Here is a 22,293-nt window from a genome sequence, read left to right on the forward strand (position 1 = left end):
ACCAAATGGCAGGAATTGGGCAGAAAGGAGGGGCACAGGCCAAATGCAGGAAACATACATAAGCACCAGGGGTCCCTGGGCAGAGAAAGAAAAGCAGGACTCTTTGGGCTGATAAACAGCCACACCTTTTGGGCTGGAGACCAACATAGACACATCAGAAGGGCAGGAATTTCCAGTGTCCAAATGTAACTTTTGCTCATTATGCCCTCATTTCAATAAAATTAGCTTACAGGTCAGAAGTACCCATCACACACCTAGGCCATGACACTTCTGATCCAGACTAAATAAGGACAAAAATCCCTCCTCCTTTTGGGAAGGGGGAGTTGGGGTAATAATCAGAAAATATGACCCCAAGCCCTTCCCTCCTCAATGAATATTCCGCCCATTCATTTTTACACCCTCTGTAACTAACTTGCCAAAGAAACTCAGGGCAGCCGCTGAGCTGAGCCTGCCTGCTCTCCCCTTGAGAGTGTACTACCCATCCTTTAATAAATCCTCACTTTACTTTTCTTTTTAACCTCTACATCTTGTCTCTGAATTCTTTCTGGGATGGGTCAAGAACCTGGAACACTGGTTGGATCCACTGGCATCAATAGGAGGGGCCAATCGTCTTTTTGATTTGTTTGTTTCAGTACAGGTAGAGTTATTTAGAGATACATCAAGAGACAAAAGAATGGCCAAGAGGTGTGGGGGTTGGGTGCTCAGGGTAGAGTAAAAGTAGGTACACACTCCATACAGTGTGCAGGCCATGTCTGAAGAGGGAGAGAGGGGGCTGTGGCCTTGGGACTGTCTTGGTGCCTGTAGGCATGTTGTTCACCACACTAATATATTACAATGGGCGTGTAATGAAGGTCAAGTTCTACTAGAAGTCAAATCTCCCACTATTTGACCCTCAAGGTCTCCTGGGGGTTGCATCTTTCGCCACTCTTGTGTTAATTGCTGTGTTATTCCTTGAATGGCTGTGCCCTGCCCCGTGCCTGTCTCGTTCCCCTCTCAGAGATCTTCTTAAGGGGTTGTAGAGGGAGGTTGTTCCATCTTCTGAAACCACTTCCAGGCTGAGGAGGGCCATTGACCCTGCCTGTCAGGGAGTAAAAAATCTCTGAATGCCTACTCTAGGGGCCCCAGGGGCAGGACACTCTTTTGTTTTCGTGTCCAGAGTGTTGAGGGTAAGGGCCGTCATTTGACATGGGACTGTTGTAACCCACTGTTTCCACTGACTTCTGATGAATTTTTTAAAAGATGAAGCACCTTTGTAACAACTTGACAGTCTGTAACAAAATAAGACTTAAAAGGCATGGTTAAATATCTGTAATTGATAGAGATTTATTTGTAATGACTAGAATTATGACTGATTCTATTTAACTTAACATATGAAATAATCCTAGTTAACTTAATATCTGAGATGTCTCAGGTTTTCTTTAAAGCATATTAAAGTTAGCTGGGGCTACAGAGAACTTGTAGAATTTGTTAGATATTTAAAATCCTGATTATGTATGAAACTTTTTCTTTGTTGTAGTTTTTTTATGAAACTCTTACCAAAAACATACATCTTACTTTCCCTCTGTATACAGAAATGCTTTAAAGGAGCTTTAATTACATATGTTATAATTTTAACCCTCAAAAACTTTATTTATTTACTTACTTATTTATTTTTCAAAACCTTTAAATTTCTGGCAAAAACCAAGAAGCAAGCAACTGTGAATTGGTTGTCCTATCAATGTTTCCTGACTGGAAACTTATGTTTTAGTTTTTTTTTTTTTTTCCTAAGGCAAAGGTAGATAAATTTAGATCTGCCCAGCAATTAATGTTTTAATATTCTATAAAACACACAGATAGCCAGTGAACTTTTTAACTTAGTTTTAAGTACCAAAATTTGGAGAGACAATTTTAGATACATACTTTCAAAATAAAACTCCTATAGAATTTACCCCAAATCTCTTATTTTGTTTACTTTTTGAAAGGATTTTTACATTGAGTTACTTTTTTTTGTTGACAAATTTGTAACAGGTATAATAAACTTTTGCTTGACCTCTAGTAAGCCTAAAGGAGGATTAATAAAATGGCCACACTCATGCTAACAGATTGCTCATTCTTATGCTTGCCCTTAAAACGGTCAACTGACTGGTTGCTACTCACAGTTCCAGGCCCATTGTTAAAACTAAAGCTATTGATCTTACTATTTCTACTTTATTCCAGTAATTGAAAGTAATAATCAAGCTTGGTCTCTGAGTCCTTCTCCAAGGAGAAGGTCACAGGACCTTAACCTTACAAAATAGCCTGAATTACCAAGAAGACCACACCTTGAGTGCTTATGAGATAAAGAGCTCTAACCACTGGCCTCTATAGAACTGGTTGCCTGGAGGCATCATATCACCATTCTAAGTCTTCTGATGAGAATATGATTCTGTTGCTTGTTATTATGCTTTATTGTTTGAGCTATATAACAACCCTGCCCCATCCCCAAGGTGGGTTCAGTTTTGAAGGCACTAGCCCTCTGTGAGTCCCCTTTGCCCAGCAAAGCAATAAAATTGCCTCTTTCCTTCTAAGCTCCAAGACCTTGTCTCTGGGCTGTTTGGCTTGTTACGGATGGGGGGCAAGAGGCCTAGGCACAGCAGAAGTATTACCCTTAACACTGATGTCTCTAAAGACATGTTTACATTAATCAAACCAACAAGCTTAAGCTAGCTTCAATACCAATACCAGTACTGAATACTTTTTAGATAATGTGAGCCTGAAACTTACTTTGAGTATTTATATAAGTACTTAATTTCCTTTCAGCCAATTAAAGAGCTCTTTTACCATTTAATTGTGCCAATACCATACATCTATGACATACAGACTGGACTCCTTATAGTTTTCATTTAAAAATTTCAGTCATGAATCAGATATAACAAAGTAAAATCCACTGGCTCCAAAAGAGGTTGGATTTAAACTTGGGTTTTTGGCAGATAGAACAAATCAAAGTTGCCCATTTAGACGGCTAAGCCGTTTTACTAATATTTATGAAAAAGATAAAATTTTTACTCATCCTCAGCAAATTAAGTTCCAAATTATTTATCCCCCCCACACACTTTTTTTGAAATTTGTATTTTAAAAAGATGGTGAGATCAGAGTTCCTGAAGAAGACAAGGTAGAATATTTGTATCTCAAAGGCATAGGAAGGCAAGTTTCTCCTAGGAAACTTTGTTTTTTAAAGGCCAGAAAAAAAACAACTTTTTTTTTTTAACACTCATCTCTCAAGATAAATACACAGGGGAGGTTTGGGGAGTGGTGGAAGGGTTGCTGGGCTTTGTATCCCTTCTGGAGCCACACCTCTGGTCCTGTAAAGACTGGATTTGTAAAACAAAGACAGTTTTGTTTTTTCTCATTTTAGCTTAGGGGAGACTTTTCCAAAAATTTTTTATTAGGCTCCGAATATTGGCTCTGGTCAGTTTAGTCCAACCGATGGCCTCCCATTTGGCCATCTATTTATGAACACTTTTGAGGAGCCTTCCTGGGTTTGAGAGGTTTTTTTCATTAAGGCTCTTGATTTGGCCTTTGATGTGAAGAGGCCCGCCTGTAGCCTCACGTGGTCCCATTTCTGATGGTAACCTGACAGTAGTAGCTCTGGCAGGGACCTCAGCTTCCCAGACAGCAGGGTTTCCTTGAGAATCAGTCGGGGGTAGAAGGAAGACCTCTTCTGGCTTGGGACTGAGGCAGGCTCCCAAAGCCAAGAGTAGACATTTTTGGGGGTGCATTGTCTTTCATGTAAGGGTCTTTGAATTGGATTATATCTTGGGGTTTACTGAGCAAGTAGGTCCCTTCCCAATGAGGGGATGGGGCACTCAGCCACCAGCAAAAACTCCTGTGTAAAAGTGAATTTTTAGTAAGCACCTTGTTCGGGGCCTTCTACTGATCCCTGTTATTACACAGGATTGGGAGGACAAGGGTCCAGGGAGAGCAGTCAGCACAGAGTAGGTGGCTCCCTTACCTAATAAGAAGACAACTTCTCTACCTGCCATGTCAAGGGTTCCCCAAGGCTCTGCCAGAGAAATGACCTGGTGTCCTTTGGGAGCCAGGGAGGGTCCCGGCCCCGTCCGTCTTTAGTCATCTCAGCCGTCATTGGTTTGGGAGCCACAAGCCCCCTTTGGAACTGGGGGCAGTCCTGCTTCCAGTGGCCTTTTTGCGTGTGGGGCAGAGTCCTGGTGGACTTTTCCCATACATGGGGCATTTGCTTTTCCAGTGGCCCTCCTGCTTGTCCTTAAATCAGGTCCCTTTTTGGCGAGACAGTGGCTCTGATGTAGGCATTCTGGGTCCTTTTTGCCTCTTTAGCCCTGTCTCTATTGTTAAACACTATAAATGCCAGATCCATGAGCTGATTCATGGGGATCTGGGGTACCCACCTGCCCAGAAGGGGAATTCAGGGTAGATGACAGGGGAGACTATCCCCTCTCAGAGTCGAGGGGAGTAAAAGTTCCTGGCTGTGGACCTCGGGGAGGTGGACCCATCAAGAGTCATCTAAAACATCGAGCTCCTGTCGGGAGAGACGCTTTGAAGGGCACTTGAGCCAGGTGTACCTGCAGGAGCTCCCTAGACCTGGGTCTTGGGACAGGGCCAGAAACATTTGGAAATGTGGGACTTCCCTCCATTTACCTCCTCTTTTACAAAACAGGTCTAGGTACAAGATGGAATTGTAATTTAATGACCCATTCTTTGGCCAGACCTCTTGGTCCCCTAGTTTGTATAGGGGTCATGCAGTATTACAAAGAAAAATTAACTCCTTTTTACTCAAACTATCCTGTTAAAACTTTTCCCAGTTTATGAATATGTATCCTAAAGGGGAGTCCTTTGGGATACTTGTTGTCCGTCTTGGTTAGGATGTCCTGCCTGTGGGCCTGAGGTGGCTCCTTTGGACTAGTCAGAGAGTAAGGGCCAGCAGGAGAAAAGGTGACTAGAGTCCCAGGGTCTAAATCCCTTAGAGGGAAGGAGGAGGCCTAGGTCTCTAGTCAATTAAGCCTGTTACCTTCTTTGAAAGGCGAAACAAGATAGCTTTGAAAGATAGACATCTAGGGCCCAATGGGAATGCTACAGCCACAATGCTTCCTGGAATAGAGATCCTCCAGCCCACTGAGGGAGTGCCTGCCTGCGACGCCCACTCGGTGGTGTAACAAAACCGTGACCCCAGCAGGGGTGCCAAAACCATGTCCCATAAAGGAAGTGTCCACCTGCGACTCCCACTCAGTGGTACTGAAGCCTGCGACCCCACCAAGGGGTGCTAGCAACTGCGATCCGCAAGGGGAGTGCCTGCCTGCAGCTCCCGCCTACGGATGCAATGAGGCCGTGTGCCCCGGGGGCACCGGGGAGGGCCAGGCTGCAAATGTTTAAAGGGGAGCTCCCAGAGTCTCCTAATTTGGGCCCCCTTTCACAGTTCTGGCATCCCGGAACCGGACCAAGACTGTGCAGAGAAGAGGAATCGGGCTCAAGGAAGCAAGGAGGGGAATTTCACCCAGTCAGGTTGCCAATTACTTGCCACGTGGTCTTAGTTTGGATGTCCTAGTGGTCTCCTTGGTGGATCTTCTCGAGTCCAAAGAGAGCGATAGAGGAGAGAATGAGAAAAGATCGAGGGGAGAAAAGCCTTGGGCTCAGTGGGCTCCTTCATGGCTAGAGAGCTGGTCTCTGCCAGATCCTGCAGGCAGCATCAGCCCCCATCTAAAGGGCCACTTGAATCTGCAGGGCATGGGAGAAACCCCCTGCCACCCTTCGAAGAGAGGGGAGCCATAGACCAATAGGCAGGTCGAGATCATGCCCTTTGAGCCCTGTTTCTTTACGTAAATGCCCCACGTTGGGTGCCGAAGATATGATGCAGGAAAACGGATGCGGGGCGTGAGGAGGGCCATGTCCCAGGTCTTGGGGAAGTCCCTGGGATGTGCCCCGCCAAGTGTGGGTCCTTGGCTTCGTGCAGTTGTCAAAGAATTCAAGAGCCAGCCACAGTTGAGTAAAGGTAGATTTATTTAGAGATCCATCAAGAGGCAAGAGAATGGTCACGAGGTGTGGGTGTTGGGTGCTCAGATTAGAGTAAAAGTAGGTACATACTCTGTAGACAGAGTGCAGGCCATCTCCGAAGAGGGAGAGAGAGCGGGCAGCGGCCACAAATCATCTTAAAGGATAAATATCTCACCCAATCTGCCCCCAGTGTTAGACAAAAATTCCAAAAGACAATCCAGGAATCCAGAGTAATCCTTGACAAATGCTAACCATTGCTGTCAACAGGTTTTTTTTTTTTTCCTTAAATTGAGATCAGGTTCAATAGGTCAAGGCTCAGGAGAAGGAAAGAAGGAAAGAGGCCAGACAGGCCCAAATGATTACAGCCCTTTGAGGACAGCCGCCATCCATAAATCCTCCACCCCCAGCAGCCTGAGACAAGCCTGATGATCAATACTTCTGCCTCTGACCTGGTCAGTGGGCCAAGAAAGGTCCCCATAAGGACAAACCTTCAAGATATGCCTGCTTTCGGTGTTACAAGCAAGGTCATTGGGCGGCCCTCTGTCTCTCAAGCCAAATGGCTCGTGAGGGATAACCAACCTGCAAATGGTTGTCCGGGACTGAAGGAGCCCCCTCCAGTCAGCCCCAATGCAAGACATCGTCATCACTGGGCTGGAGCCGCGGGGAAAAGTGGATGTGGCAGGTAGGACAATCACTCTGATTTGCATACCGGGACCACCTACTCTGTCCTAGCTTCCTTCTCCAGAGTCTTCTCCTCTAGATTCTGTCCAGTCATGGGAGTCACAGGTAAACCGACCTTAAGGTTCTTTACTCACCTCCTTTGTTGTTTATGGGACGAACTCGCATGCGCACGTTCTTTCTCACGCGTGCCAGCATGTCCTAGGCCCTCTTGAGGCCGAGATCTTCTTTACAAGTTGGGAACCCGAGTTATCCTGGGAGAAAGTCTCCAAACGTTCACCTCTTTACAACTCTTACTGCCCTCTGGGGAAGGAGAAAAACCTCTGGACCCAGAGGCCTGGGAGAATAAAATTAATCCTGCTGTCTGGGATCAAGGCATCCCAGAGCGAGCAAAGACGGCTGCTCCGGTTGTCACCTCCCTCAGAGATCCTACCTGGTTCCCTAATCGAAACAATATGTGACTTACTGATCTGCCCCCTTACTCAAGAATAGACCATCCAACATGCAATCCAAACTCTTCACTTCTTGGCCAAGTGGGGATATAAAGTTTTCAAGTCCAAGGTCAAAATGGCCAAACAAGAGGTCAGTTATCTAGGAGTTGGTCTGACTCCTGGAAACCATAAGCCTTTCCCCTGAACGAATTCAGGGAATCTTACAACTCCCTAATCCCTCTACTAGAAAACAGCTCAGGGCATTTCTCAGACTAACAGATTCCTGTAGGCTTAGGACCCCTAACTATGGGTCCATAGCCCAACCTCTACATGACAGCTTACAGGGTAAGGGTGACTCAGTACCTCTCCAGTGGGGTCCTTCCCAACAGGAAGCAATGGAAGAATTAAAAAACCTCCTAGTAAGATCTCCGGCCTTGGGGCTTCCAGATCCCACAGGCCCTTCCAGTTCTGTGTTCATGAGAGATGAGGAATAGCCTTGGGGGTCCTCACGCAATGGCTGGGTCCTACCCAGCAGCCTAAGGGATACCTCTCCACGCGGCTAGATCCCACTGCTTGAGGCTGGCCTTCCTGCCTATGAGTGTTGGGAGCCCTCTCCACTCTCCTGAGGAAGCTTTTAAGCTAACTCTGGGGGCCCCTATACAAGCATAAGCTAACCATCAAATTTCTGACCTTTTAAAAGGCAAGGGACACTTCTGGCTCTCAGATGCTCGGCTTCTTAAATATCAGGCATTATTATTGAACCTCTATTTTTTCAACCTTTTTATAAAATGTGTTTCTTCTCATCTAGAATCAAACTTCAAATGGCTATACAACAAGGTAAGCTACCAATCAGCCAAGATAGTTTTGACACATGCCCCTCAATGGACACCGGCGCTTCACTCACCACCTGCCCAGTGACAGCCAGCTAGTCTGAGACCCCAGTGAGCTCCATCATCTCCCCAGATCAGCAGGAAGTAGCTAGAGCGGTCGTCCCCCTCTACGTCCCAAAGATTTGGGGTACTATGACTAGAGGGGGTAATGTTAGGTAGTTTAGATAGAAATGAGCACTGGGCAAAGAGAGGGGAAGGGGAACAGAACAATCCAGAACACAAGGAACCTGAGCTGTCAATCAACCAGAGCACAGGGAACCTGAGTTGTCAATCAATCAATCAATCATGAAACCAGGATATAAAAACAGGAAAAACGAGGGAATGGCGCAATTTTTCCTCTCTGGGATTGCCCCGCTCCCAGTTCTCGAGAGAGTACTTTTACTTTTTTACTTCACTAATAAAAATATTGCTTATATCATGCTTTCTGTCTCTCATCAAATCTTTTTTTCGGGTGAGTAAGAACGGAGGTAATTCTTATTTTCCTTTTTCTGGTAACAGAAGGAGCTCAGTGTTTGAATTCCCTGACATGGGCTTGTGTGGACTCTGAAGATAAATGTAAGTAATAAAATTTGGAGGGTTAAGGAACAAGGCAGAGAGAAGGGTAGTTTTGACAACCTTGTGCATGGTAGAGATCGGTCCTGCCCCAGGACACCAAAATCACAGATGCCGGTCAAACCACAGGAACAGATTATACCCTCCTAAAGTGACTATTTTTAAGACATGCATTGGAAACTTCCTTAAACTCATAAAAATCAAAGCTGCTCATTAAAAATGGCATGAAGGCACCAGGGTGGCTCTGCCAGTGGTTAAGATCAAGGGCTCTGGGCTCAGACCACCTGTATTCAAGTCTCAGCTTTTCAGCTCCTCAACCTCAGCAAGTATGTTACCTCTCTGTGACTCAGTCTCCACCTTAATAAGATAGAAACAGTAACAGGAATTTTTCCCTTGCAGGGTTGTTGAATGTTTCCCAGACTTTGCAGCAGACTTAACTATCTCAGGGATAATTAAAAAATGTCCCTTCTACCAGATGTTCTGATTTAATTGCTATGAAGGCAACGGCTGAGTTAATATATAATAATGTTTAGACCAGTGCCTGGCATATAGCGAGGAACTGATACATGTTAACTATGATTGCTATTTTATTTTTACCCATTTTTTTTTCAAATTACTCCACTTCATCTTTAACTTTTCATCCTAGTTCCTAGGTTACAGACCCCTTTCAAAGCAGCCATGTGTATACTCTATTTGTGTTGTCTCTCGTTCTGTCTTTCCTGCTCAACAGTGAAACTGTAACTTCCTGTAATTTACCACCTCAACAGTCCTGCTCATTCCTGCACATATAGTGAACATTTCAAAAATAGAATCCAAGTGTTTTCTGACTCACTCTAAACATTTCTGTTTCATGATTCAGCATGATACGATCACAGACCCCACCTAACGCACGTCAATTTGAAAGTGACCGTTTAGACACGCTTAAGCTTAACTATGTGAATTCTTGGTTTCCTTAAATTGTGTTCAAGATCAAATAATAGAATGGATGCATTAATTATCATGAAAATTGTGCCATTAAACAATGTATTTTAAATATTTTTATGATACTTACCAAAATATTTCTAGTTACACTTGAGTGGCTCTACTATATCTCCTTATCACACCATCATAGCTTTAGTTTAGACACTGAAATTAGCCTTGACTCAGCTCCATAAACGCACATTATAAGAATCTAGCTATATGCCAGGCACCGTGCTAGGCCTGAGATACAAGGTTGAGTAGCAAGAACCTCACAATGTGATGACTAAAACAAGATGTATAGGATACTGGACACATGCTGATCTAGAATTTCCTACCTCCCACACCTGCTCCAAGCCCTTTAATTGAACCACAAAATAATTTAGAATAAGAGTAAATGAAAACGACCATCTCTTCCTGAATACAGTAATATGACTATGCTATTCATTATGCAACTCATATTTTATCCTTAAAAAGTAATCTGAATATTGAAAAAATATTTATGTTCATTGTAACATTTCTTCATAATAGTAAAAACCAAGAGGAGTCTTCGTTTCAATAGCTAAGAAATGCAAGCAAAGTATTACAGAGTGCTATGTATTTAAAATGGGTTTTTTCAAAAGTGATTTAGTTACCTAGGAAAGTAATTTTAGTGGTAGGATTACAGGAGACTTAAAATCTCCTGTGCTTTCAAATTTTCTAAGTGTTTCAGTAAATATTTATTGCTTTTCATTTAAATTACTTCATATCTTTTCCTTTATTGTTTATTTTGAATTTGTTTACATTGTTTCTTAGACCAGTCACACATTCAAGTCAGTTTGCCAAATTCAGAATATTAAAATGTCTTTTAAAACATGCACATATCTATCAATGTTAGTTGAGAATTATATAAAGTATCTTGCCAAATCAGTGAAATATTTACGTTGTTTTAGGGAAAAACAGTGGAAGGATGTTAATAAAACCCCTCTCAGTATAATCTGTGGTCTTCACTAAAATTGTAACTAGTTTCTGTGTGATTAAATCATCCCCTGTTTACCTTTAATTTATAGCACAAATTTCTGTCTTCAATCAATTAATTAATCTATTTTTCAGGTGGTCTCCTCACCCTCCCACCCTCAGGATACTCTCATTAAGATTGGTTCACATATATTTATTATTTTTTAAACATTTTTTATTGATTTATAATCATTTTACAATGTTGTGTCAAATTCCAGTGTTCAGCACAATTTTTCAGTCATTCATGGACATATACACACTCATTGTCATATACACACTTTATTTATTATAACTTAGTGAAAAGGACAACTAAGTGTGTGCAACATACCTTAGGAAGATTTGCTAGCAAGGTCCAGGTGTGCTGTTTACAAACCTGAATCTGCCCAAAGGAAGGTTTCTCTCACCGGGAGTAGCCAGTCTTACGTGTCTGTGTGTGGTCCTCAGTGCCTAGCGCCAGCTTTGTATTTAGGAGTTGCTGGCTGAATGTTTGTTTCCATTAATTTTAATTAAACGTATCTCCTATCCTCGATTGGAAATGCAGATCAGAAACATTCTACCGAACTCTCCTTTTCAGGCCATGAAAACAGTGCAACCACTGAGTATCTAAAAAGACTGATGGAATTTCAGTATCTTCCATTTTTTGAAAAATTGTCTGCAGAAATGAGCTGGTATTTCCCAGGCCACAACCTACTCCGAACTCCTTGAACTCTACCACAAAAGAGAGTAATTTAGAATGTATTGGATTAAAACTTTCCTCCATCCTTGAATACCAAATTGTGATTCCTTAACTCCTTGTCTATGGAGAGGAGAATGCAGAAGGAAGGTTCTGGTAGGCGTGGTATAGCTTATGAACGTATTCTACAAGGAGTCTGTGGTGAAAAGAGAACATACCTTCACAGTCTTTGTACGGCCGTGAGACTGTCCCTAAGTCTGTAGACTTGCGTGCAGGCATGTTTCCCTATCATCGGCAGAACTGGTTTTATTTATGTTTTTGTTTCTTTCCCAGGCATCTCAAGCCCGTGGTAATTAGCATCCACAGCGGAGCATAGGAGGGACATAAGCCATTTATTTGTGAACAAATTATAAGAATTGCAGTGGAAATGGATTTGTACAGAATATCCACTTACAGCCTGATACTTTTTAATATATTTATCTTCTTGTTTTAATTAGCTGGTTCTTTTTCTTCCTCTCTGTCCCCTTTATATTATTTCACCAGGCGCTGAGCTCCGATCACTATTTTTGGCTCTCTGGGCTCCCAGCAGAACCCTCCTTGTTTCATCTGATGTGACTTAAAAGGGTCTGGGAAGCCACTTCGTTCCCCTACAATCTTCCCATCTTTTCACTTTGAGTTAACAATCCCTGAATAAGAGATGAAATTTTTCATTCCATGGTTAATGAGATTTAAAGCCTTTAAGAGACGTTATGTGAAAATGACTTAAATTCATGTTATTTTATTTCTTTCCTCTCTCTCTCCCATCCTTCCTTCATCTTTGTTTTTCTTGTTCTTTCTTTTGCAAGAATTTAAAGGATGTGAATCTGGGCCCTGCATCGTGGTAGATGTTGAGGACATTACAATTGATCTGAATCAGTCTCCAAGCTCAAAGACCCCGAAGAAGAGTTGGCAAGACATGTGCCAACAACAAGCTGCAACTCAGACTGATCGTTGCTGCACTGGAGGACCACACAGACCGCGCTGGGGAAGGAGGGGGAGAGGGCGCTGATCTCTAAGGAGCAACGGCCGAGAAACAGCCCAGGTGAGTCTGGGGAACCCGAACTTCTCCAATTCTACAGTTTTCCCACTTTCTAAAAAGCGCACCTTTCTACAAGCTTTCTCATGCCCATAGGAGAAAGAATGCTACTACTATTTGCCTTCCGTAAGCACACAACACCCAGACCTTAAGTTTGCTTAATCACAAATGTGATAATCACCCAAAACATGGGTGATGAACACCCGCAAAAGGATACTATTCCTCTGACTTGAATTGCTTGATGTGCTGGTATAAATGTGGGCATCTTTTTAATTCTCTGATTTGCCAATATCAGGTGCATACCCACCATGTGCATGGGTAAATGGTTACAATATTTTAAAATAAATAGGAGAGAAATAATTAAAGTGCTTATCTCTTTGCATTTTTCCAAAATTCCGAAAGGCAGGAGTTAGGTTATGTTAGTCCTACTTCAAATCCAAATAGATAAGGGTGAATGAGTAAACCAGAGATCTGCAGAATTCAAACCTCAATTTACTCATTAGTATTAACATTTGCTTTGTTTTCCCCAGCATCCTTATCCATAGGAAATGGATTGGTTCTACTTTGATCTAATCTTCCTCCTCTGACTCACCCTCTGGTGGAGGTTCTCATAACCCCCAAAGGACGAAAACTCTGGGCAGTCTGTGTCCATCCCTGAATGACAAATAACGTGGCGTCTAGTAACTGCAAAACACTTGAACAAACTAATCAACCACTTTGTATTTTAGGAGTTTCTAAAGATGGTAGATGAATGAATTGCTAGGGTTGAACGTTTTCAATTACAAAACAAATATTTATTGAATGATCACTCTGGGCCAAGCACGCGCCAGCACCAAGCATGTGGAGACAGGTGGGAAAGGCGCTGTTCCTGCCCTGATGGGCGTCACAGTCCCCCCCGTGCAGGGTGGTGGGGGGAGGTACAAAGGCAAACGTAAGACCTAGAAGCATTCAGGGGACAGACAGGGTGACTGGTGGCACGAGACACAATGTCTGGCTTGGGTGTTCTGGGAAGGTCTCCTGGAGAGGCGCCAGCAGGTGAGCTGTTGTGTCTAAGCAAACAGGCGGGAAGCGCATCCCAGGCAGAAAGGGCGCCTCAGCTCAGGCACGGGGGAGAGGAGCACGAGGCAAGAGTGGAAGCCTTTGACAAACCTAAGTCATCACCACCTGCGGTGTGAGGCAGAGAGGGGTGGACGGGAGAGAGAGGCTGGCATGTGACCCCAGAGGCTGCAGTGAAGTGTTTGGACTTTCACGATGGTCAGAAAGAGCATCCTGGTTGCCACTGGCAGAGGATTGGTGAAGGCAAAATTATAAAAAGAGGAAAACCATCTATTGGTGATGAGACATCATGACGGTTAGAATTAGGATAATGAGTTCTCAGGGCCTTCTAGGAAACCAAGGCCAAGAGGAAGTAAACATGCAGGAGACTTACCAGGAGGGAGCCAGAGACCGGGCCGAGCCGCAGACTGTCCTGCGGATCTGACACCTGTGAAGGGAAGTGGGGAGGGACGAGGGGAGGGGAGGCAGAGTTGCAGACCACAGCACCATTCCAGGAAAGCTCTGGAGTTCCAGCCCGGCCAACAGGGAGACACCAACCCAAAGTGGCCTATTAAAGAAGCCCTGCGTCCGGCTGTAATAGGGCTGCCTTTTTTGTTTGTTTGCTGTGGTGGAAGAGACTTTAGCTCCCCGTGTGTGGGGGAAAATTGAGGGGAGTGTGGGGGAGTCTGGACAGAGGGCAGCAGGCGGGCAGCAGGGGCTGGCACTTGGATGGGGATCGGGTGTGGGAAGCGCTGCCCCCAGGCCTGCTGGGAAGGAGAAACTGAGGTCTGCCCCTGCTGAGAGCTGGCGAGGGGTGGAAATTGGGTCTGGAGGGATGAGGGTCCCCTCCCCCAAGGCTGCCTGTGAGGCCTCCACCGCCTCACTTTCCTTCTGTAGGTCTTAGTCCCTTCTGTGCTCTGAGCCAGGGGACCGCCAAACTTTGCTGTGCCTCACCTGGAGGAGGGGGCCAGGTCAGAGGGGGCCTGGACAGGGAGCTGGGGAGAGTTAGGGAGAATGGGGTGGGGTCCACTGTGCAAGGAGGTGGCGGTAGGTGGCTGTCACCTGGGCAGTCAGTTCTGGGCACAATGACTATAGACAGCCACGCCCCCAAGAGCAACAGCAGTTGTCCCCAAAAGCCTCTTCCACTGGACGGACCAGGCACCCTTACCAGGACACGTGGTGGTCAGAGGGCTGGGGTTGCCCAGCGTTCCTGGGTACAGAGGGGTCTCCATGCTCCGCTGGGCTGCCTGTTTCTTCACTAGCTTGGTGTGGATGGTCTTGTTGGAAGGTTCCAGCTTCAGGGCCTCCCTCAGGATGAGGATGGCCGGGCTGTGCTCACCTTGCTGGGCTTGGAGAAGGGCGCCTTGATGTCATCCCGCAGCTGCTGGAGCAGGAGGCTGTGGGTGCGCAGGGTGGCACAGTGGTCCAGCTCCAGCTGCGAGGCTGCCGGGTCATTCAGATACTTCATCTTCAGCTGCAGGAGCTGCTCCTGCTCCTCAAATGTCATGTCCACTTTGGTGCTGGGGGTAATGTAAGGGTTAGTGGTCTGCGGGTGGCAGGCATTGCCACACTCCTGCTCTCAGCTGGCCAGTTCCTGGCCAGTGAGCATCTCCAGGTCAGCCCGTCCGCAGCAGTCCTCAGGGTCACTTCCAGGTATAGAGCCGTGCTGGGGGAGGTGTGGGCTCCTGTGCTGGGGTTCGCAGCTCTACTTGGCATTAGCAGTGATCATAGCCATGTCTCCCATGTCCGCAAGCAGGACCCTGAGATCTGAGCCAGGATAACATCGAAGTTGCCCAGCTTCCCTCCTCCTTCACCTGCATGCCTTTCTCCAGTGACATCTGCAGCTGCATGGTGACCTGGTCCTTGGCCGGATGGTTGGAGGAGGGCAGGCCTGGGAACAATGTCTTCTTCCTCCAGAGCTGGTTCTTCAGGATATCCAGCCACTCCAGCCACTCCTCTGGGGTGGGGGCGGGCTTAGGCTCAACTCCATGGCAGCCAGGAACTCTCTGGCCAGGCCCTGGGCTGCTGGGCCTCCTACAATGGGGCTCCCCACTCTTCTGGCAGCGGTATCTAGCTCGGGTCCTCATCCTCCCTTCTTTCACCCCAGCCAGCACTTAAGTCTTCAAGCAGTGGGACCCCATCTGGTGAAGAGTTAATAGCCAAAATATGTTAATAGCCAAGAATTCATCCAACTCAATAGCAAAAAGCCAAAACAATCCCATTTAGAAATAGGCAGTGGATCTGAATAGACATGTTTCTGATGAAGACATACAGATGACCAACAGGTTCATGAAAAGGTGCTCAACATCACTAATCATGAGGGAGGTGCAAATCAAGACGGCAAGGAGATCTCTCCTCACACCTGTCAGAATGGCTGTTACCAAAATGACAACTGGTAAGTGATGGCCAGGATGTGGAGAAAAGGGAACCCTCGTGAAATGCTGGTGGGAATGTAAATCGGTGCAGCCTCTATGAAAAAACAGTATAAAGTTTCCTCAACAAATGAAAAATAGAACTCACCATGTGATCTAGCAATTCCACTTGCATTTCTCGGAAGGAAACAAAAGGAGTAACTTGAAAAGATATCTGCATCTCCATGTTCATTGCAGCATGTTTACAATAGCCAAGACATGGACACAACACGTGTCCATCGATGGATGAAGGGATAAAGAAAATGTGAACATATATAGATGTATAATTCAGCCATAAGAAGAATGAAACCCTGCCATTTGCAGTAACATGCAAATAACATGGATGGACCTTGAGGGCATTAAGCTAAAAGAAACAAGACAGAAAAAGACAATGATTTCATTTATATGCGGAATCTAAAAATAAAACAAAACTCATAGATACAGAGAACAGCTCGGGAGTTGCCAGAGGTGGTGGCTGGGGGATGAGCATTAGAACTACAAACAGCCCCAAACCAGAAATGACCCAAATATCCCCAAATTATGACCCAAATAATGACCCATTAACGAGAGACTGGATGAGCAATTGGTGATACATTCGTAAAATGGAATAACATTGAACAATAAAGATAAACAAATCACGGCTACAAGCAACCACACACATGAAAATCAGAATGTTGACTGAATGAAGCCAGAAATAGAAGAAAACATGCACTATGTATGACCCGTTTATGTAAAATTAAAGTCCCAGCAATGCTGTGGCATCTAGAAAGGTAAACGTAAGGGTTCAGAAGTAAAGGAAAGCAAGGGCGTGGACTATGATGAGTGCTCATCTTATTATAAGGCATTAAGCTGTACATTTGTGTTTTACGTGCTTTTTCTGTATACTTATCATATTTCAAAATAAAGAGATGAAAAGCCACAAAGCAAAAAGGGAAAAAATAAATACCTGACTTCCCCCAGAAGGACACCTATGAGGTAGATGTAGAAGAAAACATAAACATAGCTCATCATGGAAGCCTCATGCGGGGAAGCCAGGAGTTAATTCATACAGGTTTGGGGTTTTCCTGAAAAATAAAACAAAGTAATCCTTTTTGTGAGTTGCAAAATGTTTCCTCTTACCAAAAAGTTCTAATAAATAAGCAAAATAAGTGTAGAAAGAAATACTTTACACCTGATTCACTTAAAATTTATAAATAAATAAAAGGAGGAAAGTATATCATTCTTCAGTTTGACTATTCCCCAAATACCTAACTAATATCACAAGTGAGACAGCAGAACAGGTAGAAATATACAAACCACAGCAACAAGCCACTTGCCAAAACCATACCCATGAAAGCTGAGGCGCGGCCTCAGCTGAGGATGATTTAGTATTTGCTGTGACCCAGAGAGCACGAACCACGCTATTTACGAAACATGAGGTAGAAATTCATTGCGGAGACATGTAGCATGTTTTGTTTTTAAAAACATGAAAACATCAAACACTTTTGGAGGGCCAAGCTAGAGGATATGTCTGTAAGAATGAGTAACCCAGGGTCACAAATCTATGGCCATGGTTATCTCCAAAAATGTGTTTGTCAAGATTATATTCCCAATGAAAGAAATGCCCAAGATTGTTCAGGTGCACATTTTCTTGATTTTTTTTTTTCCTATTTGTTTCTTGGGTGGTTTTTTTTCCCTCTTTCTTTGGGTTCTGCATTTTTTTTTTTTAGGTAGTTTCTTATCATTTTGTTTCTGTGTACTTGTTTTTTTTTTTCTTTTTAACCAACTGCAGAAAATGTGGGCAGAGTGCATTTCCAGCAGATGTCAGTGTTGCTGTTTGATGTGATCTAGGAAGTTCTCTCAACCCAGGGCCTTACCTTAAAGATGAGCACAGTACCGTGCAGATCCTCGGTTCTTCTGAAGCGTGGAACGTTCTTCTGGAGAACTCTGTTCTGTTGTGGAGCATTTTGTGGGAAGCATGTTTCTGCAGGTTAGGAAATAGATATGGCTTTAATAGCCTTCTTCTATCTCTTTGAGATTTAACTCTTTTTAGTTATATATAAATTATATGCATTTATTCTTCCTCTTGCTCCAGAAAGTATATTCACGACCTATTCTTCTCTCTGAATTTCTTCTCAGAAGGATGATATTTCTTGGCTTGAAGAATTTCCATGTGTTTATCTCAGAAAAATATAGCACCTACCAGATACCGAAGATACAGAACAGCCCAGCTGCCTTAAAGAAAAGTCTTGTAATTACAGGGTTAAGGTCTATCACAAGGTATGGATGAGTTACTAAGAAAGCACAGAAGACAGGGCAACAAATACTTCTGGAGGAGGAGAAGGACGCTTTACTGAGGGAGGGATCTGGAGCTTTGGAAGATGAGTATGAGCTTTCCAAGGGAGAGTTTTTTGAGAAGAGATGCAAAATTTTAATGAAAGATGGTCATGCGTATAATTTCAGTACAGGTGATTTTTAGATCACAGTCCTGATTCTTGGAGGACTACCTGAATTATATTCAAGTAGTTAAGAATAGTCTGGGACTAGAGACGATTTAATAAATGATTAAGAACATAAACTTAGGAGTTTAGAGTCTACCTAGATTCAAATTCTTGCTTTTCAATCATTTGGTTAAAATTTAGGGGAAAAAAGTTAACATTATTTTGTATCAGGTTCTTCATCTGGAAATGAGATAAAAATGACACCAACACTTCATCAAATTGTTAAGAAGGTTGAATGACATAAATATAAAGTGCTTAGTACTGTTTGTGGCTCATAGCAAGTGCTCAAAATGTTAGCTATGATTAGTAACTATTTTTTTACATCTTTTATTGAGTTATAGTCATTTTACAATGTTGTGTCAAATTCCAGTGTAGAGCACAATCTTTCAGTTCTACATGAACATGTGTATATTCATCGTCACTTTTTTTTTTTGCTGTGAGCTACCATAAGATCTTGTATATATTTCCCTTTGCTGATTAGTAACTATTTTATCTCCTCAGGAACAATGAAAAAATATACAAGAAAGTTGACATTGAGTAGAGGCACTTAGATTTTAATTGTGAAAATAAGTGGACCAATCTTATTTTTATCAATAGATCACCAGTGTTTGATATTTGTGCAGAATTTACTCTGTCCTTTGGGATAGAGAACAAGTCAAAACAAGCATTTCAAGCAGCAGTCAGTTCTTCATGTCTTGCTGTGTGGCTTTGGATCATAGCCACGTGTTATCAGTGAAAAGACCAACTCTGGCTCAAGAGCACACCAGCAGAAAGGCAGACAAAGGGCAGAATGTGAGGAATCTCTTCTGTGCCACAACAGTGCTCACGCAGGGAAGATCAGGGTTATTGAGGATTTTGACAGTAGGAGCCTGGAAGGCAGCATCCCACTTGAAAAGGCTCAGCACTTAGGAGTCTGGTTTCCCTCTTGTCTTGTGAAGGGGGGTGACTCCTTTTCTAAGTCAGCAACTAAGAATGAAGTGCACTGGTTGAAGGAGAGAATTGCAGTCATACCCTTAGTTTCCAAGTTTACTGACGAGGAGGTCTCCCTCATCGCGAGGTAGGCAAATGCTAGGGCTTATAAAAGTGTGGTTGACTATATGATTCATGTTTATATTTATTTCATTAAAATGATAACACTCGGAAAAAAAATTAAGTAAAAGGGGAGCAACAGGAACTCTCATTCATCGTTGATGGAAACGCAAAATGGCACAGCCATTTTGGAAGGCAGTATGGTGGTTTCTTACAAAACTAAACATACTCTTACCATCTAACCAGCAATTGTGCTCTTTGGTATTTACCCAAAAGAAGAGAAAACTTATGTCCACACAAAAATCTGCACACAGATGTTTTCACTGCTTTATTCATAATTGCTGAAACTCAGAAGCAACCAAGATGTCCTTTAGTAGGTGAATGGGTAAAGAAACCATGGGACATCTATGTATTCCAAACAGTGGAATATTATTCAATACTGAAAAAGAAATGAGCTATCAAGCCAGGAAAAGACAAGGAGGGAACTTGAATGCATATTACTAAGGGAAGGAAGCCAATCTGAAAAGTCTACATGCTGCATGATTCCAGCTATATGACATTCTGGAAAAGGCAAAAGCATGGAGACAACAAAGAATTTAGTGGTTGTCAGGGGTGGAGGGTGAAGGATGAACAGGAAGAACCCAGAGGATTTTTTTAAAGCAGTGAAATACTCTGTATGATATTATAATGGTGGGTACATGTCATAATTTGTTTAAGCCCAAAGAATATACGATGCCAAGAGTGAACCCTTAAGTAAACTCTGGACTTTTGGGTGATTATGATGTCAGTGTAGGTTCATCCTTGGTACCAAATGTGTCACTCTGCAAACAATACTGATAACGGGAGAAGCTATGCCTACGTAGGGAGAAGGTGGATGGCAGTCTCTGTACGTTTCTCTCAATTTGGTGTGTGTATGTGAATTTAAAACTGCTCTTTAAGAAAAGAGAGAGAGAAACATAGTTTTGACTTAAAGACAGACAAGTTTTTATGGAAAAGAAATTTTGTCACAGGAGATATTTTATGGGGAACAGAGAGTAACAGAATTAAAAATATCCCCAACAATTGTTTCACAGGTTTCCTACCCTTTAGCTTAGTTTATGTGTATTTGGAGAAGCAAGATGGTTCTGCAAAGTTTTAAATACACCTTTGAATTCTTCTTTTCTTACATTCAAAGTCTAATGCTTTATAACCCAAGTAATCCATCCTCTTTACCGCTCCCCCTTCTGACCGCGCACCATCTCCCAGGGGCATGAGCCTGGGTGAGTTACTCCCAACCCGGACACCCTGCACCATCACTTCACATTCAGAATGATTATTTGTATTAGCCACTCTGTGGTTGGAATTTAGTTCCAAGTTTAGCAATTTGCCAAGAGAAAATCATCTTTCCTCTGCCATGATTAGACTAAAGATGTTCACACAAATAGTTTTCATTGGCCCTGGAAGGAGTCAGTCAACTCAAGCTAATGATAAGCACTGAAAATAAGCTATAGATCCCTTGGTTTAAAATTTGAAAATACTAACTAATTATCACTCAACACAGGTAACTTGTTTGACAGATGAAGTCATTCAACATGGAGAATATAGACAAATAGTAACAGGAGTTAAGTTATTGGAAGCTTCAGCTCTGAAAATGGGTAAAATTTGGGGTGGAAAATATGGGATTTGCCTTACTTTCGTCCCTGCCCTTGGCTCTGGGACGAAAGCCCTGGGTAAGAATCCTGGTTTCTCTCCCCCGGGCACCACTAACCTTCCTCAAATAACATATGTGCAAACATGTATCCTTATTTTTCCCTATAAATTAACTTTCTTTATTCAAAGACTTCAAAAAAAAAAAAAGCCTTCATTCTGGTTGATGTAAAAACCACAAGACAAAAATGAAACCTACCTGATTCTAGTCACTCCCAGAAAAACCTGCTCCATTTAGTGGCTGAGCTTTCACGGAGCAGTTCACACTGACATTCTTCTGTGATGACTGCGTTCTCCAGCAGTGCCTGCAAGGACAGCTGTGCACACATTTGCTGCTCCAGACCCCTCATCTTGGCTGAAGGAACCAACTCCAGGTTTACACTGATTACTCCCTCTCTCATCCACCTTCTGCACCCTTTCTCTTCAGCACAGAGAAGTCTTAGCTTTTCTTGCACGCCCCTCTAGCGTATCCAGAAGCTACATTTTGTATCTAACAATCCTCAGACTCCTGGATTCTAGCTTCCACACCATATGGTGGAAGGACACCAGCAAGGCTGGGGATCACCAGAATCCAGAAAGGACTGATGAATCATCCTCCATCCTGAGATGTTTACTGCTAACCCAAAGTCCACCCAGATACATCCTGGGTTGAAGACAGGAAGCCGAGCAGAGAAGATCAAACGTCAAAATGTTCTCAATTCCCCTCCACACTTTCTATGAGCTTGGTCTGGTCTGGAGCTGTGTGGAAGTAGGAAAAACTAGCTCTGGCTGATAACCGATCATTTCCTAAATTAGCCTGTCTTAAACTTCTATGGTAGGTTCCATCAGAAAGCTACGAACTTTCCATCTTTGATCGCTCCTTGATTTCAGATGTCTCTTCACTGGGCAAGACAGATTGTATCTCTTAGACGAAAAGAACATCTCAAATTATTATCCACCATATTAGTTTCTTAAAATGTCTAGAAACTGGTGAAGTTGTAAGGATAATCTCATGTCACATGAGAAAATTAAACACTTGCAGGGGCTTTTGTAAGAGGGAAACTTTCTTAAACTCAATTGTTTTTGGCATATACTTTGGGATGGAAGTTTAATAACTTACATATAACATAAATTTTCTACAAAATATTTTACTTCCTGCAATAAAAGTATTCTCTGAATAGCAAGAAGAGACATTATTTTCTTTCTTTTTGTTGTGACAGCTTCTCTGTATCACGTGCATCTGAACATTAAAAAGAGAGAGAGAGAAAATACTGTAGGTATAAAGTATAAAGGATACACCTGAGACATGTACAAACCAAACAGCCTTAAAAGTTGTCTTGCTATCGATTTGGCATATTAGTTCAGAACAGTATGTATTTTTAGAAGTGGAGAAAAAAATATCCTGCAGTTTCAGTATCCGCCAGAAAATGCAATTATTC

At 43.2% G+C, this 22,293-nt stretch overlaps 1 pseudogene; it reads right to left on the minus strand.

The window, feature by feature from the left end:
- Window positions 1-14,339: 14,339 nt before the first annotated feature.
- Window positions 14,340-19,211, minus strand: LOC116279589 (peptidyl-prolyl cis-trans isomerase FKBP8 pseudogene; annotated as a pseudogene).
- Between the last annotated feature and the right edge of the window lie 3,082 nt (window positions 19,212-22,293).

The sequence above is a fragment of the Vicugna pacos genome, chromosome 1, assembly GCF_048564905.1.
Source record: "Vicugna pacos chromosome 1, VicPac4, whole genome shotgun sequence".
Taxonomy (NCBI): domain Eukaryota; kingdom Metazoa; phylum Chordata; class Mammalia; order Artiodactyla; family Camelidae; genus Vicugna; species Vicugna pacos.